The following is a 16884-nucleotide window of genomic DNA, read 5'->3' on the forward strand; positions in this document are numbered from 1 at the left end:
ACAATATATATGGGTTAAATATCTGTTTTCCAATTTTCTATGCTTAAAGTTGTACTGCGCCTAAAAAGGCTACAGCCTAACTGATGATATTGTTGTGGAATTGTTTATTTTATTTTAAATAGCAAAAACAATAATAATTCTGCCAAAAGTTATAAAAAACAAAATGAAAATGCCAACAAAAAAGAAATTTACTAGAAAAAGTAAAGGGCCCAAAAAGGAAAAGGGTTGTAAAATTGGGCTTGGCCCATTTAGTTGACCATAAAAAACATAAATTTATTAAATTAGTGGGCTCGGCCCATGTAAAACCCCCAATTGGGCTGGGCTGATTCTTATCAACGACCTTTTCATTTGGTCGCAATTTTGCCACATCAGCTTACCACGTCGGATCTGACGTGGCCTGGGCAGAGAGCCAGCGACCAAAACAAAAGGTCATAGGATTAATGACCTTTTGTTTTGCTCGTTGCCTTCCACGACATAAACCTGAAGAAGGTTGTTAATTTCAGTTTACGACGACCAGCTTTTGACTATCTGTTTTTGGTCAGAAAAAGGTCACAAATGGAAAACAATGACCATTCGTGACCAATAGTGATGGTCGCAAGTTGACGTATTTCTTGTAGTGCTTGGACGATCGTGTAAAATGTATTCCCATTTATCTCATACCCTTTGTAAGTCAATACAGTCAAAGATGGTCCCCTGGCCAACGAGTATAGCTCATCTGTAACAATGTTGTCACCGATGAGATGTTTCAACCAACTGTCGAAAGTCCTGATGTGTTCAGATATAATCCAGTCGTCACGCTGCTCTGGGTGTTTGGAGCGCAGAATATTCTTATGTTCGTCGACATACGGGGTCACCAAGGTTGAATTCTATAGAACTGTGAAGTGTGCTTGAGACCAAGAATGCCCGTCCCTACATATTATTGAGTCTGCTCCTAGCGTGCCTTTTCCAGTCAGTCTCCCTCATACCGTGATTGAGGGAGACCCATCTTTTTAAGGTCAACCATGAAGTCAACACAAAACCCAATGACTTCCTCTATTTGATGGCCCGTGGAGATGCTTCCTTCTAGCCTAGCATGGTTACAAACATATTTCTTTAAGACTCCCATGAACCTCTCAAAGGGGAACATATTGTGTAGAAATACAAGTCCTAGAATGGCAATCTCGTCGACTAGATGAACTAGGACATGCGTCATGATATTGAAGAAGGATAGTGGGAACACTAGCTCGAAACTTACAAGACATTGCAACAAATCATTCCTTAACCCTGGTAGGATTTCTTGATCGATTACCTTCTGAGAGATTGCATTGAGGAATGCACATAGATTCACAATTGCTAATCGAACATTTTCAGGTAGAAGACCCCTCAATGCAACCGGAAGCAGTTGCATCATAATCACGTGGTAGTCATGAGACTTTAGGTTCTGGAAATTTTTCTCTGCCATATTTATTATTCCGTTTATATTGGACGAGCCAGACAGGACATTCATACTGAGCAGGCATCCAAAGAATATTTCCTTCTCTTCTTTGGTAAGAGCGCAACTGGCAGGACCTTCATACTGCTTTGGATGCATGCTGTCTTTTCGTGCAAATGTTGCTGGTCCTCCCGTGCCTCAGGTGTATATTTTGACTTCCCATACATGCCCAAGAAGCCTAGCAGGTTCACGCAAACATTCTTTGTCACGTGCATCACGTCGATTGCAGAGTGGACCTCTAGGTCTTTCCAATAGAGTAGGTCCCAAAAAATGGATTTCTTCTCCCACATGGGTGCGCGTCCCTCAGCGTCATTCGGAACAGATTCTCTGCCAGGACCCTTTCCATATATCACTTGTAAATCCTTGACAAAATCAAGTATGCTTGCCTTTCTTTCGACATTGATGGTTGGTCGAAAGAAATCTATGATGTCTCGGGTACACATTCTTCCTACATTTGTCCAAATATATACTTTGGGTGTCATCTAAACAGTGCGTGCATGCGTGGTATCCCTTGTTTGTCTATCCTGAAAGGTTACTGAGAGCATGCCGATCATTAATGGTTACAAACAGCAATGCATGTAGGTCAAATTCCTGTTGTTTGAGCTCATCCCACACACGTACACCATTTCCATTCCACAGATGTAGAGGTTCTTCAACTAATGGCCTTAGGTACACATCAATGTCGTTGCCTAGTGATACGTCTCCAACGTATCTATAATTTATGAAGCATTCATGCTATTATATTATCTATTTTGGATGTTTATGGGCTTTACTAAGCACTTTTATATTATTTTTTGGGACTAACCTATTAACCTGAGGCCCAACCCATATTGTTGTTTTCTTGCCTATTTCAGTGTTTCGAAGAAAAGGAATATCAAACGGAGTCCAAACAGAATGAAACCTTCGGGAAAGTTATTTTTGGAACGGAAGCAATCCAGGGGACTTGGAGTGCACGTAAGGGAAGCTTCGAGGTGGCCACGAGGCAGGGAGGAGCGCTCACCTCCCCTGGGCGCGTCCCCCACCCTCGTGGGCCCCTCGTGGCTCCCCTGGCCGACTTCTTTCGCCTATATATCTCCATATACCCTAAAAACATCGAGGAACAGAATAGATTGGGAGTTCCGCCGCCGCAAGCCTCTGTAGCCACCAAAAACCTCTCGGGAGCCCGTTCTGGCACCCTGTCGGAGGGGGAATCCATCACCGGTGGCCATCTTTCATCATCACGGCGCTCTCCATGATGAGGAGGGAGTAGTTCACCCTCGGGGCTGAGGGTATGTACCAGTAGCTATGTGTTTGATCTCTCTCTCTCTCTCTCTCTCTGTCTCTCTCTCTCGTGCTTTTGAGGTGATACGATCTTGATGTATCGCGAGCTTTGCTATTATAGCTGGATCTTATGATGTTTCTCCCCCTCTACTCTCTTGTGATGAATTGAGTTTTCCCTTTGAAGTTATCTTGTCGGATTGAGTCTTTAAGGATTTGAGAACACTTGATGTATGTCTTGTCGTGCTTATCTGTGGTGACAATGGGATATTCACGTGATCTACTTGATGTATGTTTTGGTGATCAACTTGCGGGTTCAATGAACTTATGCATAGGGGTTGGCACACGTTTTCGTCTTGACTCTCCGATAGAAACTTTGGGGCACTCTTTGAAGTTCTTTGTGTTGGTTGAATAGATGAATCTGATATTGTGTGATGCATATCGTATAATCATGCCCACGGATACTTGAGGTGACATTGGAGTATCTAGGTGACATTAGGGTTTTGGTTGATTTGTGTCTTAAGGTGTTATTATAGTACGAACTCTATGATAGATCGAATGGAAAGAATAGCTTCGTGTTATTTTACTACGGACTCTTGAATAGATCGGTCAGAAAGGATAACTTTGAGGTGGTTTCGTACCCTACAATAATCTCTTCGTTTGTTCTCCTCTATTAGTGACTTTGGAGTGACTCTTTGTTGCATGTTGAGGGATAGTTATATGATCCAGTTATGTTATTATTGTTGAGAGAACTTGCACTAGTGAAAGTATGAAGCCTAGGCCTTGTTTCCTAGCATTGCAATACCGTTTGTGCTCACTTCTATCATTAGTTACCTTGCTGTTTTTATATTTTCAGATTACAAATACTCATATCTACCATCCATATTGAACTTGTATCACCATCTCTTCGCCGAACTAGTGCACCTATACAATTTACCATTGTATTGGGTGTGTTGGGGACACAAGAGACTCTTTGTTATTTGGTTGCAGGGTTGCTTGAGAGAGACCATCTTCATCCTACGCCTCCCACGGATTGATAAACCTTAGGTCATCCACTTGAGGGAAATTTGCTACTGTCCTACAAACCTCTACACTTGGAGGCCCAACAACGTCTACAAGAAGAAGGTTGCATAGTAGACATCACCTGGTTGCTTAGGGCCTTGGATGAGCAATGGCATCATAATGAACTTCCGCTTCATGCAAAACTAAGGAGGAAGGTTATAGATACATAGAGTCACTATCCAGGCACTATGATTGCTGCTCTGCTCCCCAAACGTATTAATGCCATCCGTGCTTAAACGAAACCACACGTTCCTTGCATCACCTATAAAGTCCCCCCAATTTCTCTCGATTTTTCTCCACTGGGACCCGTCAGCGGGTGCTCTCAACTTCCCGTCTTTCTTACGGTCTTCTTTGTGCCATCGCACCAACTTGGCATGCTCTTTGTTTTTGAACAGACGTTTCAACCGTGGAATTATAGGAGCATACAACATCACCTTGGCAGGAACCTACTTCCTGGTGCGCTCACCCTCAACATCACCAGGGTCATCTCATCTGATCTTATACCGCAATGCACTGCATACCGGGCATGCGTTCAATTCCTTGTACTCACCATGCTAGAGGCTGCAATCATTAGGGCATGCCAATCCTAGAGGGCATAGAACCTTCTTCGCTTCGTACGTACTGTCGAGCAATTCATTATCCTTTGGAAGCTTATTTTTCATTATTTTCAGTAGCTTCCCAAATCCGTTGTCAGATATACCATTGGCTGCCTTCCATTGTAGCAATGCCAGTGTGGTACCGTGCTTTGTGTTGTCATCTTCGGAATTTGGGTACAACCCTTTTTGTGATCCGCTAACATGCGATCGAACTTCAACTTCCCCCTTTCACTTTGGCATTGTCTCTTTGCATCAACAATGATCCGGCGAAGGTCATCATCGGGCACACCGTCTGGTTCCTCTTAATCTTCAGCTTCCCCCGTTACGCATCACTGTATTTATGGGGCGGGTAGTTGTCATCATCCACTTCTTCTTCTTTGTCTTCCATCATAGCCCCTCTTTCTCCGTGCTTGGTCCAAGCAGTATAGTATGGCATGAAACCCTTCTCAAGCAGGGGGACGTGAAGGGTTTTCGAGTCAGAGTAATCCTTCGTATTCTCACAGATAAGGCCTGGACAATAAATAAAACCATTCTGCTTGTTTGCCTCAGCCACTTCGAGAAAATTATGCAGGCCCTTAATGTACTCGGAGGTGCGTCTGTCACCGTACATCCATTGTCGGTTCATCTACGTGCATTATATATAATTAAGTGTGTCAAAAACCATTACAGAACATCCATGAATAGAGAATTGACCAAATTAATAGAAGTTCATCATCACATTAAAACCAAAGTACAGTTGTGATCAAATGTTATTACTGAAGAAATAAATACATACAGTTCATGCATAGTTCTCATTGAGCAACATATAGCTCTCTGGAGCATCTAATTAGACCATACATCACTAGTAGAAAACAGGGATTTGGTTGAGGCCGGGGCTTTGGTTGAAACTATGTAAAACATTTCAGTACAACAACAAATGCGATCATAATCGCAACTAAGGTAACAATTGATCCAACGGCATAATGATACCAAGCCTCAGTATGAATGGCATATTTTCTAATCTTTCTTATCTTCAAGCGCGTTGCTTCCATCTTGATCTTGTGATCATCGACGACATCTGTAACATGCAACTCCAATTCCATCTGCTCCTCCTTGGTTCTTTTCTATTTTTTCTTCAAGTAAATGTTTTCTTTTTCAACTAAATTTAACCTCTCCACAAGAGGGTTGATACATCTCCAACGCATCTATAATTTTTGATTGTTCCATGCTGTTGTATTATAATTTTTGGATGTTTTACAATCATTTTATATCATTTTTTGGGACTAACCTACTGACATAGTGCCAGTTGTTGTTTTCTGCTTGTTTTTTACATCGCAAAAAATCAATATCAAACGCAGTCCAAATGCAGCGATTGTGGATTTTTTTGGACCAGAAGACACCAGATGGGCCAGAGAAGCACCTGGTGGTGCCTCGAGGGGGCACAGCCCACCTGGGCGTGCCTGGGCCCCCATGCACACCCGGGTGAGTTGTGCCCACCTCGGTGGTCTCCCGCACCGCCACTTCGCTCTATAAATACCTCCTTCCTCCAGAAACCCTAGGGGAGTCGAAGAAATTTTGTTCCAGCCACCGCAAGTTCCCGAACCACGAGATCCAGTCTATAGCCCTATTCCAGCACTCCGCCAGGGAACACGATCATGGAAGTGTTCATCATCCTCATTGGTGCCTCTCCGATGATGCGTGAGTAGTTTACCATAGACCTATGGGTCTGTAGGCAGTAGCTAGATGGCTTCTTCTCTCTTTGTATCTCAATAAAGCAGTCTCTCGGAGATCTATTTGATGTAATGACCTTTTGTGGTGTGTTTGTTGGGATCCGATGAATTGTGAGTTTATGATTAGATTTGCCTTGATTTAATATCCAATCTTGATTATTATAGCCTCGTATTTCTTCCTCGGTATTTGGGTTTTGTTTGGCCAACTTGATCTATTAATCTTGCAATGTGAAGAGGTGCTTTGTAATGGGTTCGATCTTGCGGTGTCCTTTCCCTGTGACAGAAGGGGCAGCAAGGCACGCATGTATCATTGCTATTAATGATAAAAAGATGGGGTCTATTCCTACATGAATAGATCTTGTCTACAGCATGTCATCGTTCTTATTGCATTAATCCGTTTTTCCATGAACTTAATACACTAGATATATGCTGGATAGTGGTCGATGTGTGGAGTAATAGTACTAGATGCGGGCAGGAGTCGGTCTACTAATCTTGGACGTGATGTCTATATACATGATCATTGTCTTGGATGTCATTGTCGGTGTCAACACCGGCGGATCTCGGGTAGGGGGTTGATACATCTCCAACGTATCTATAATTTTTGATTGTTCCATGCTATTATATTACCCCTTTTGGATGTTTATGGGCTTTATTTTACACATTTATATCATTTTTGGGACTAACCTACAAACCGGAGGCCCAGCCCATATTGTTGTTTTTTTTGCCTATTTCAGTATTTCGAAGAAAAGGAATATCAAACGGAGTCCAAATGGAATGGAACCTTCGGGAGCGTTATTTTTGGAACAAATCTGATCCGGAGAGCCTGGAGTGCAAGTCAAGAAAGCTCCGAGGGCCCCACGAGATAGGAGGGCGCCCCCCCCCTGTAGGGCGCGCCACCTGTCTCGTGGGCCCCTCGGGCGTCCACCGACGTACTCCTTCCTCCTATATATACCTACGTACCCTGAAAACATCCAGGAGCACCACGAAACACAATTTCCACCGTCGTAACCTTATGTATCCGCGAGATCCCATCTTGGAGCCCTTGCCGGCACTCTGCCGGAGGGGGAAGCAATCACGGAGGGCCTCTACATCAACATCCTTGCCCCTCCGATGAGTTGTGAGTAGTTTACCACAGACCTACGGGTCCATAGTTATTAGCTAGATGGCTTCTTCTCTCTTTTTGGATCTCAATGCAATGTTCTCCCCCTCTCTTGTGGAGATCTATTCGATGTAAACTCTTTTTGCGGTGTGTTTGTCGAGATCCGATGAATTATGGGTTTATGATCAAGTTTATCTATGAATAATATTTGAATCTTCTCTGAATTCTTTTATGTATGATTGAGTTATGTTTGCAAGTCTCTTTGAATTATCAGTTTGGTTTCGCCTACTAGATTGATATTTCTTGCCATGGGAGAAGTGTTTAGCTTTTGGTCCAATCTTGCATTGTTCTTACCCAGTGACAAAAAGGGTTGCAAGACACGTATTGTATTGTTGCCATCGAGGATAACAAGATGGGGTTTATATCTTATTGCATGTGTTTATCCCTCTACATCATGTCATCTTGCTTAATGCATTACTCCGTTCTTATGAACTTAATACTGTAGAGACATGCTGGATAGCGGTTGATGTGTGGAGTAATAGTAGTAGATGCAGGCAGGAGTCGGTCTACTTGTTATGGACGTGATGCCTATGTACATGATCATGCCTAGATAATCTCATAACTATGCGCTTTTCTATCAATTGCTCGACAGTAATTTGTTCACCCACCGTAATACTTATGCTATCTTGAGAGAAGCCTCTAGTGAAACCTATGGCCCCCGGGTCTATCTCTTATCATATTTTCTTTCTATCTACTTTATTTGCATCTTTACTTTTTGCATCTATATCAAAAATACCAAAAATATATTTATCTTATCATACTATCTTTATTAGATCTCACTTTCGCAAGTGGCCGTGAAGGGATTGACAACCCCTTTATTGCGTTGGTTGCGAGTTCTCAGTTTGTTTGTGTAGGTGCGTGGGACTTTTGATGAGCCTCCTACTGGATTGATACCTTGGTTCTCAAAACTAAGGTAAATACTTATGCTACACTTTGCTGCATCACCCTCTCCTCTTCGAGGAAAACCAACGCAAGCTCAAGACGTAGCAAGAAGGATTTCTGGCGTTGTTGCCGGGGAGGTCTTCGCTCAAGTTAAGACATACCAAGTACCCGTCACAAACCCATCTCCCTCACATTTACATCATTTGCCATTTGCCTCTCATTTTCCTCTCCCCCACTTCACCCTAGCCGTTTTGTTAGCCCTCTCTTTCCCAATCTCCTCCTCTCTTTTCGCTTGCCTTATTTTGTGTGCTTGTTTGCTTGTTTGACCTCATGGCTACGCCTAAGGGTCCTGACCACCTTGTCAGAAGGATGGATGAGATTGAATCAAATATTAGAAGCTTTATGAATTTGCAGTTTGAGCATAATAATTTCTTTAGAAATGAGCTTAAGGAACAAAAGAGTTTTTTGGGTTTTATGAATAAAGAGCTTGATGATATGAACAAAGAATTCTATGGAGTTAATGCTCAAATTACCCGGCTTGAAGATGCTATAGCCAAAATTTCTGACAAGCGGGCCACCTTAGTCAATAAGATGGCCGCTAAACCAGAAAAATTACGTGAAAATAATGATGAGGATCTTAAAGTTATTGATGCGTCTTTGATTAGATCTATGTTTTGCAATATGAATTTTGATGATTATGGGAGTGATGATGAATCAACTTTGCCTAGAGGGCGTCCCAAAAATTCGGAGTCTTTAGATCTTGATGCTAAAATTGGTAAAAGTGAGATTGGAGAATCCTCTACTTCTAATAATATTGAACTTACTATCTCAGATTTCAAGGAATTTGATTATGATAATTACTCTTTAAAAGGTTGTATTTCCTTGTTGCAATCCGTTGTTAATTCTCCTCATGCTTATAGTCAAAATAAAGCTTTTACCAAACATATTGTTGATGCCTTGATGCAATCTTATGATGAAAAACTTAATTTGGAAGTTTCTATACCTACAAAACTTAATGATGAGTGGGAACCTACTATAAATATTAGAATTGAAGATTTTGAGTGGTTTGCTTTGTGTGATTTGGGTGCTAGTGTTTCCACGATTCCGAAAACTTTATGTGATATTCTAGGTTTCCATGATCTTGATGATTGCTCTTTAAATTTGCACCTTGCGGATTCCACCATTAAAAAGCCTATGGGAAGAATCAATGATGTTCTTATTGTTGCAAATAGAAATTTGGTGCCCGTAGATTTTATCGTTCTTGATATAGATTGCAATCTTTCTTGCCCTATTATCCTTGGTAGACCTTTCCTTAGAACGATTGGTGCGATTATTGATATGAAGGAAGGGAACATTAGATTCCAATTTCCATTAAAGAAAGGCATGGAGCATTTTCCAAGAAAGAAAGTCAAATTACCTTATGAATCTATCATGTGTGCTACTTATGAACCTAGTGCCAAAGATGGCACTCGTTAGATCTATCTTTGTTTTTATGCCTAGCTAGGGGCGTTAAACGATAGCGCTAGTTGGGAGGCAACCCAATTTTTCTTTATGTTTCTTGTTTTTGCTCCTGTTTAGTAATAAATCTTGCATCCACCTTCTGGATAGATTTGTTTTTATCTTTTAATTAGTGTTTGTGCCAAGTAGAACCTATAGGATAACCTACGATGATAGTTGATTTGATTCTGCTGAAAAACAGAAACTTTGCACGCACGAATATAATTTTGTTAAATCACAGGAACGTGCTTTTGCGTTGATTCTTTTTGCTGCTATTCAATAGACAAATTGTACAGGACTTCCTATTTTGGTAGTATTTTTAGAGTTCCAGAATTTTGCGTTAGTTACAGATTTCTACAGACTGTTCTGTTTTTGACAGATTCTGTTTTTCGTGTGTTGTTTGCTTATTTCAATGCATCTATGGCGAGTAAATTAGTTTATAAACCATATAGAAGTTGGAATACAGTAGGTTTAACACCAATATAAATAAATAATTAGTTCATTGCAGTACCTTATGTGGTGGTTTTGTTTTCTTTCACTAACGGAGCTTATAAGATTTCCTGTTGAGTTTTGGGTTGTGAAGTTTTCAAGTTTTGGGTAAAGCTTTTATGGACTATGGAATAAATGGTGGCAAGAGCCTAAGCTTGGGGATGGCCATGGCACCCCAAGATATTCAAGAATAGCCAAAAGCCTAAGCTTGGGGATGCCCCGGGAAGGCATCCCCTCTTTCGTCTTCGTTCATTGGTAACTTTACTTGGAGCTCTATTTTATTCGCCACATGATATGTGTTTTGCTTGGAGCGTCGTGTATTATATTAGTCTTTGCTTTTTAGTTTACCACAATCATCCTTTCTTTACACACCTTTTGGAAGAAGCCTATTTGATTAGGATTTGCTAGAATACTCTATGTGCTTCACTTATATCGTTTGAGCTTGATAGTTTTTGCTCTAGTGCTTCACTTATATCTTTTAGAGCACGGTGGTGTCTTAATTTTGAAGAAATTGCTAGTCTCTCATGATTCACTTATATCATTTTGAGTCTTTTAGAACAGCATGGTATTTGCTATGATCATAAAGTTGGTCCTAGAATGATGAGCATCCAAGTTGGGTATAATAGAAACTATCATAGAAAGTGAATTGGATGCTATGATCAATTTGATACTTGATAATTGTTTTGAGATATGGAGGTAGTGATATTAAAGTCATGCTAGTTGGGTGATTATGAATTTAAAGAATGCTTGTGTTGAAGCTTGTGATTCCCGTAGCATGCATGTATGGTGAACCGCTTTGTGATGAAGTTGGAGCACAATTTTATTTATTGATTGTCTTCCTTATGAGTGGCGGTCGGGGACGAGCGATGGTCTTTTCCTACCAATCTATCCCCCTAGGAGCATGCGTGTAGTACTTTGGTTTTTGATGACTTCTAAATTTTTGCAACAAGTATATGAGCTCTTATGATTAATGTTGAGTCCATGGATTATACACACTCTTTCACCCTTCCACCATTGCTAGCCTCTCTTGTACCGTGCAACTTTTTCCGGTACCATACACCCACCATTTACCTTCCTCAAAACAGCCACCATACCTAGCTATTATGGCATTTCCATAGCCATTCCGAGATATATTGCCATGCAACTTTCCACCGTTCCGTTCATATGAGACATGTTACTTTTGTCATATTGCTTTTTGCATGATCATGTAGTTGACATTGTATTTGTGGCAAGGCCACCTTCATAATTTTCATACATGTCGCTCTTGATTCATTGCATATCCCAGTACACCGCCGGAGGCATTCACATAGAGTGATATCTTATTCTAGCTTTGAGTTGTAAATCCATAAAAGTGTGATGATCTTCATTATTAGATCATTGTCCTAGTGAGGAAAGGATGATGAAGAATATGATTCCCCAACAAGTCGGGATGAGACTTCGGACTTTACAAAAAGAAAAAAATAGAAAAAAAAAAGAAAGGCCAAAGAAAAAAAGAAGGCCAAAGAAAAAAAAGAAAAAAAGGAAAAAATAAAATGAGAGAAAAAGAGAGAAGGGACAATGCTACTATCTCTTTTTCCACACTTGTGCCTCAAAATAGCACCATGATCTTCATGATAGAGAGTCTCATATCTTGTCACTTTCATATACTAGTGGGAATTTTTCATTATAGAACTTGGCTTGTATATTCCAATGATGGGCTTCCTCAAAAGTGCCCTAGGTCTTCGTGAGCAAGCAAGTTGGATGCACCCCACTTAGTTTCTTTTATTGAGCTTTCATATATTTATAGCTCTAGTGCATCCGTTGCATGGCAATCCCTACTCACTCACATTGATATCTATTAATGAGCATCTCCACAGCCCATTGATATGCCTAGTTGATGTGAGACTATCTTCTTCTTTTTTGTCTTCTCCACAACCACCATTCTATTCCACATATAGTGCTATGTCCATGGCTCAAGCTCATGTATTGCGTGAAAGTTGAAAAAGTTTGAGATTACTAAAGTATGAAACAATTGCTTGGCTTGTCATCGGGGTTGTGCATGATTAAATACTTTGTGTGATGAAGATAGAGCATAACCAGACTATGATTTTGTAGGGATAACTTTCTTTAGCCATGTTATTTTGAGAAGACATGATTACTTTGATTAGTATGCTTGAAGTATTACTATTTCTTATGTCAATATGAACTTTTATTTTGTATTCATTTGGATCTGAACATTCATGCCACAATAAAGAAAATTAAATTATGAATTATGCTAGGTAGCATTCCACATCAAAAATTTCCTTTTTATCATTTACCTACTCGAGGACGAGCAAGAATTAAGCTTGGGGATGCTTGATACGTCTCCAACGTATCTATAATTTTTGATTGTTCCATGCTATTATATTACCCCTTTTGGATGTTTATGGGCTTTATTTTACACATTTATATCATTTTTGGGACTAACCTACTAATCGGAGGCCAATCCCATATTGCTGTTTTTTTTGCCTATTTCAGTATTTCGAAGAAAAGGAATATCAAACGGAGTCCATATGGAATGAAACCTTCGGGAGCGTTATTTTTGGAACAAATCTGATCCGGAGAGCCTGGAGTGCAAGTCAAGAAAGCTCCAAGGGCCCCGCGAGATAGGAGGGCGCGCCCCCTGTCTCATGGGCCCCTCGGGCATCCACCGACGTACTCCTTCCTTCTATATATACCTACGTACCACGAAAACATCCAGGAGCACCACGAAACACAATTTCCACCGTAACCTGCTATATCCGCGAGATCCCATCTTGGAGCCCTTGCCGGCACTCTGCCGGATGGGGAAGCAATCACGGAGGGCCTCTACATCAACATCCTTGCCACTCCGATGAGTTGTGAGTAGTTTACCACAGACCTACGGGTCCATATTTATTAGCTAGATGGCTTCTCTCTTTTTGGATCTCAATACAATGTTCTCCCACTCTCTTGTGGAGATCTATTCGATGTAAACTCTTTTTGCGGTGTGTTTGTCGAGATTCGACGAATTGTGGGTTTATGATCAAGTTTATCTATGAATAATATTTGAATCTTCTCTGAATTCTTTTATGTATGATTGAGTTATCTTTGCAAGTATCTTCGAATTATCAGTTTGGTTTGGCCTACTAGATTGATCTTCATTGCCGTGGGAGAAGTGTTTAGATTTGGGTTCAATCTTGCGGTGTTCTTACCCAGTGACAGAAAGGGTTGCAAGACACGTATTGTATTGTTGCCATCGAGGATAAAAAGATGGGGTTTATATCATATTGCATGTGTTTATCCCTCTACATCATGTCATCTTGCTTAATGCGTTACTCCGTTCTTATGAACTTAATGCTCTAGATGCATGCTGGATAGCGGTCGATGTGTGGAGTAATAGTAGTAGATGCAGGCAGGAGTCGGTCTACTTGTTATGGACGTGATGCCTATATACATGATCATGCCTAGATAATCTCATAACTATGCGCTTTTCTATCAATTGCTCGACAGTAATTTGTTCACCCACCGTAATACTTATGCTATATTGAGAGAAGCCTCTAGTGAAACCTATGGCCCCCGGGTCTATCTCTTATAATATTTGCTTTCCATGTACTTTATTTGCATCTTTACTTTTTGCATCTATATCAAAAATACCAAAAATATATTTATCTTATCATACTATCTTTATTAGATCTCACTTTCGCAAGTGGCCGTGAAGGAATTGACAACCCCTTTATTGTGTTGGTTGCGAGTTCTCAGTTTATTTGTGTAAGTGCGTGGGACTTTTGAGGAGCCTCCTACTGGATTGATACCTTGGTTCTCAAAACTGAAAGAAATACTTACGCTACACTTTGCTGCATCACCCTCTCCTCTTCGAGGAAAACCAACGCAAGCTCAAGACGTAGCAGGTACCTGGCCAAAAAGATCGGCCACCGCCTTCCGCCAGCGGGACAGATCGTCCCTACTCTGGAGTCTCACGAGAGGGTCGTGTTTCTTCCTCATTTTATCCGCGGGCTCGGGTTTCACCTCCTCCCATTCGTTCGCGGTATTATGTATTATTACGGGATTGACTTTCATGATCTGTCTCTGAATTATTTCCTTAACATCTCAATGTTCATCGTTGTGTGTGAGGCTTTTCTCGGAATTTCACCTCACTTCGGCCTGTGGCTGAAGATTTTCAATGTGAAGCCCAAGGTGGTGAGTGGCGAGCACGCCGAGTGTGGCGGCACCATGGTGAGCAAGATGCCCAAGGTCATATGGCCGACGGGCGCCTTCAATGACTCTGTCAAGGAGTGGTAGTAGCAGTGGTTCTATATCACCGAACCGCGCGGCAAAAAGTGGGCTGCAACTCCTGAGTTCAGATTAGGGGCCCCACTGCAGCTCACGTCATGGCCCAAGAAGGGCCTGAACTGGTCCTCGCCCGATGAGCTGTCACTGCTCCAGACGCGCGTCCAGAGTGTGGTCGACAAGGACGTCAAACTTGTCGACATAGTCCAGGTTATGTTAGTCCACCTGGTTCTCCCTTACCAGCGTCGAGCCTGCAATTTGTGGGAATACAACCCAACCGAGCACCAGACCCTTCGGGAGCTCTATGATTCCTCCCACAAGGATATCTGGAAGGTGCTCTTTAAGTTCGGCAAATCATGGCCGGACTCCACCGAGGACCATGGGTATCAATTGTCCCATTCTGCAAGTTCGGTAAGTTACTGCTATGCTCTCGTCCATCCATGCTTCAGTTGGCATGTCCTGAGGGGGACACTTTTATCATGCTTTACCATAACCCCGGGGATGGATAAAAAAAGGTGGAGCAGATACATTGTCCTGCCCCTCTGCCGGAGGAACCGGTCGGACCTCTTCTGACGAAGATGCTGGTCCCAGCGCCTTACGAGGCGCCAAAGAAAGAGGCCTCCAAGAGGGTTAAAAAGACCCGGAGTGGCCTCCATCGCCGCGACGCTTCGGACGCAAAATCTGAAGAATCCAGCGACCATCCTTCTTCCGAAGACGAAGAGGAGGAGGCAGAGGAAGATGACCCTCCTGCAGGGGGTGGGAAGAAAAGGACGGCTTCCTCATCCCTGGAGGCCGAACCGCCTAAGAGGGGGAAAGGTTCCCTCCCAAAGGCATCCACCACGGCTGCTGATAGCAGCCCGGAGTGGGATCCCAGGGTCCAGCCCCTAGAAAAGTCATAAGTATACAAAATCCGAACACGCATATGCGTCCGGGGTTGTTTGGGTATAGTAGTTTTAACTGTCGCCATATTTCGTACAGCCCGGCGAGGCCCCACAGCGGACGATCCTCATCGGACGATTCGCTGAGCTCAGATGCCCTGGCGAGCAAGACGCCTCCAGAGGCCCCTTCCCCGAAGTCTAGGCGCGACACCGAGGTGTCGTCTCAGCGGGACCTGGACTAGGGGGGCATATCCCTGGGGCCGGACACACGAGAGCACCGACTCCTATGCGTGTCGATGGCGGGGGTGATCTTCAGTCCGGACCCTAGCCGGACACAGTCCTGGAGACCTTTAAAGCTCCGGGATCGGGTAAGCAGCCGCCTTTAGGGGGCTTGCCTGTTCCGCCAGCGGCCTATGCCCAAGCAGGGCTACCGGGCGGCCTATCGACAGCGCTAAGAAGCACGTCTATCATCGACGAACATCGTGCCCTCATGGGCGCGGTGATTGAAAAGATCCAGTCCGCTGAGAGCGGACTGAACGAATCCTGCCTTAGTCTTATAAAGGGCTTTGAGGCATGTTTTCTAAAAAAACCTTTGAGGAATTGTCATAATATGAGTAGTAGCCGCTGATACACTGTCCGGTGAAAGAGAGCCGAACAAGGGATCAAAATTTTCCGTCTTTGCAGGAGACTCAGCTAATGACGTGTATCCCTTTGTTTGAAAACAGGCGTCTGTAGGAACGTCCACCGCTCATAGTGCGGAGATGTCCGAACTAAAGCAACATCTGGAACGGGCCGAAGGGGAACTTGGCCATGTGAAGAAGCAGTTGGAGGACAAGCAAGGTATGCCAGAACCCTATGCTAAGTAGAGCACAAATTAGAAGTTGTGCCTAATTGAGATATTTGCATTGTATGCTCTAGGGGCGAGTGCCGAAAATGAGGCACTGAAGAAGGCTGTGGCCGAGGCCGACAGCAGGGCTGCCGCCGAACAGGCTCTTCGTGAGAAGCACGAGGCCAGGGTCATTGAAGCTGAGCGAGAGCTCCTGGAGGCCGTGAAGAAAAGCGAGGGCTTGGAGCAGAGTCTAATAGGGAAAGAATCCAAACTCGCCCAAGCTCTCCAAGCCGTGGAGGATGCTCGGGAAGAAGCCCGAGGCGCTTTGAGGGACATTCAGGAGGCCCGAAAGGTTACGGCTGGTAAGGCCTTTTGTATTCATGGCCAATTTGACATGATAATGGGGGAAACTCTGAGCGATAAGCTGAATTCTTGTTTTTTCCAGGGGCTTCTGCGGATCTGCCTCGCAGCATATCAGATGCCGCCCAATTCTACCGGACCGAGGAGAAGAAGTCTGCGGAGAGGGATTTCTGGTCGCAGTATTTGGTGCTGAACTATCCGGTGCCCTTTATCGATCAGCTGAAGTAGCTGGTCGAACTGCACCAGGCGGCCGAACTAGCCATGAAGGACTTAGTTGTCCGGTTGTGGCCCGCGGAGCCAATTCCAAGCAGTTACTTCGGACTCGTGAAGCGGATTGTAGGCGCTTGCCCTTGGCTTGATGTCACTAAGCGATCAGTCTGTATAGAGGGTGCGCGCATGGCGTTTGCCCGTGCAAAGGTGCATTGGGGG

The sequence above is a fragment of the Triticum dicoccoides genome, chromosome 6B, assembly GCF_002162155.2.
Source record: "Triticum dicoccoides isolate Atlit2015 ecotype Zavitan chromosome 6B, WEW_v2.0, whole genome shotgun sequence".
NCBI classification, from domain to species: domain Eukaryota; kingdom Viridiplantae; phylum Streptophyta; class Magnoliopsida; order Poales; family Poaceae; genus Triticum; species Triticum dicoccoides.